This window comes from Sapajus apella, unplaced genomic scaffold (assembly GCF_009761245.1).
Source record: "Sapajus apella isolate SASKATOON/1434 unplaced genomic scaffold, GSC_monkey_1.0 scaffold130, whole genome shotgun sequence".
NCBI lineage: Eukaryota > Metazoa > Chordata > Mammalia > Primates > Cebidae > Sapajus > Sapajus apella.
This window is the reverse complement of record NW_022437070.1, coordinates 655,303-657,770: the sequence shown is the minus strand read 5'-3', so window position 1 is coordinate 657,770 and position 2,468 is coordinate 655,303. Positions and strand designations below refer to the sequence as shown.

The following is a 2,468-nucleotide window of genomic DNA, read 5'->3' as shown; positions in this document are numbered from 1 at the left end:
CTCCTTCCCCATCTCTCTCCACCTCGTTCTCTCTCTGTGCCTCCCTTTTTGTCTGTGTCTCTGTTTGGCTCTTGCCTCTCCCCATGTCTGGACGTTTCTCCTTGTCCTTCTTTATACCTTTTTATTTTTTGATCTGGTGACATATACCTTTTGGTAGCTATCCATCCCGCCCCTCGTGAGTTTCTCTTTCTCTCTCCCTATCTGCGCTTCTCCAGGGATACTTTTTCCTTGTCCGAGTCTGTTTCTCTCTCCTTTCCCCCTCCTTTTCTATCTCCCTCTTGTCTCTGTTCACCTCTTCCTCTCTCCATCTCTCTCTCCCCTCATCTCTCTCTCCCCATCTCTCATTTCTCCCACCCCTTTCCAGCTCACTGTCTCCCACCCTCCCCCTCTGTCTCCGCTCACCTCGGCCTCTCCCCATCTCTCCCCACCCCCTTTTCTCTCTCTTTCTCCGGTTCCTCTCCATCTCTTTCTCTGCTCCTCACATATTCTCTGTTTCTCTCTTAACTCTGTTCACCTCTGCCTCTCCCCTTCTCTCTCCCTCGATTTCCTCCCATCTCTTTTTACCTCTGTCCTCCTTTTTGTCTCTGGCCTCTCCCCATCCCCGCCCCCTCCGTTTCTCTCTCTCCATCTCGTTCTATCTCTCTTCCCTGTTCATCTCTGTCTCTCTCCGCTGCTGTGTCTGCCACTGTCTCTCTCCTTGCCTCTGTCTCAGTGGTTTTCTTAGCCTTTCCTCCTCCTCTGTCTCTCTTCCTGGTTCCCTCTTTTCCTGTGGCCTCCGTCTCCTCCTCTCCTGGTCTTTCTTTCAGTAGATATGCATCTCCCTCCCTTGTGAGTTTCTTTCTCTTTATCAATATCTGTGTTTCACCAGAGCTACTTTTCCCTCTGTCTCCCTCCCTATCGCTCTCCCTGTCTGTGTGTGCATGTGTGTCTGCATTTGTGTGCACATGTGTGCATGCGGTGCATATGTGTGCACGTCTGCATGTGTGAGCGTGTGTGCATGTGTCCATGTGTGTGTGCGTGTGTGCATGTGTGTATATGCGTGCATGTATGTGTGCGTGCATGTGTGCACATGTGTGTGTGTGTGCGCGCATGTGTTTTCTTTCTCTCCTGGTCTCCTCATTCATCCATCTATCCACTTTTGACACGCTGAGAACCACACCTGGCTGCCCAGGTGCCAGGAACCCAGACATCCTCAGCCACTGCCAAGCAACAGACACATCCCCAGGCTGTGGTCCCAGCTGCTGTCAAGGGACAGAGCCTGTGTCTCTTCTGGCTTCTCTCTCCCTCCATCTCTTTTCTCCCCAGTCACCTGAGGGTGCCCCCACTTCTCCAAACCTTGCCTATCATCCGAGGCCTGCTCTCCATTCACCCAAACGCCCTCAGTTCCCCACCCACAACACCCTCCAGTCCCTCCTTAGCCTTTGCTTGGCCCCCAGGGACAGGGCTCTGCCTCAAACAGAGAAGCACATTCGGTTCATCTGCCTCATAAAACCAGTTCCCATGCACTGCCAGGGCAGCTCTGAGTTGAGAGCCTGCTTTACAACGGGATGGCTGTCTCGTCTCTTGGTCTATAAAATGGGGACATTTCCAAGACTGAATGAGCACGTGCATCCGTAGTGCACAGCATTCTCAGTTTCTGACACATGGAAAAGACTTAAGATGTGAAACTGACATTGCCCAGCTGAGCGCAAGGGCTCATGCCCGTAGTCCCAGCACTTTGGGAAGCTAAGCCAGGTGGATCACCTGAGGCCAGGAGTTCAAGACCAGCCTGGCCGGCATAGTGAAACCCCCTGTCTACTAAAAATACAAATTAGCCAGGTGTGGTGGTATGTGTCTGTAATCCCAGGTACACGGGAGGATGAAGCAGGAGAACTGCTTGAACCCAGGAGTCGGAGGATGCAGTGAGCTGAGATCACACCATTGCACTCTAGCCTGGGTGACAGAGTGAGACTCCATCTCAAAAAAAAAAAAAAAAAAAAAAAAGAAAAGAAAAGCACCTCACCATCATTATTAGTGCTGTTATCTTGTCTCACAGACCGAGGCTCAGTCTGCTGGTGGGCCGTCACAGGCCACAGGACATGAAAAGCATCCGCCGAGACTCAAGGGTATGCCTTGAAGGTACTCATGGAAAGACTCAAATGTTACCTTTCTCATGAAAGATGAAGAAGAAAAGAGTAAAGAGGCCGGGCGCGGTGGCTCAAGCCTGTAATCCCAGCACTTTGGGAGGCCGAGGCGGGTGGATCACGAGGTCAAGAGATCGAGACCATCCTGGTCAACATGGTGAAACCCCGTCTCTACCAAAAATACAAAAAATTAGCTGGGCATGGTGGCGCGTGCCTGTAATCCCAGCTACTCAGGAGGCTGAGGCAGGAGAATTGCCTGAACCCAGGAGGCGGAGGTTGCGGTGAGCCGAGATCGCGCCATTGCACTCCAGCCTGGGTAACAAGAGCGAAACTCCGTCTCAAAAA

At 52.0% G+C, this 2,468-nt stretch overlaps 1 protein-coding gene across 1 annotated transcript in view; it reads right to left on the bottom strand.

Moving 5' to 3' along the window:
- Window positions 1-2,468, bottom strand: part of SLC8A2 (solute carrier family 8 member A2) — a 40,799-nt gene that overhangs the window by 26,481 nt on the left and 11,850 nt on the right. The gene's annotated exons all lie outside the window — the stretch shown is intronic.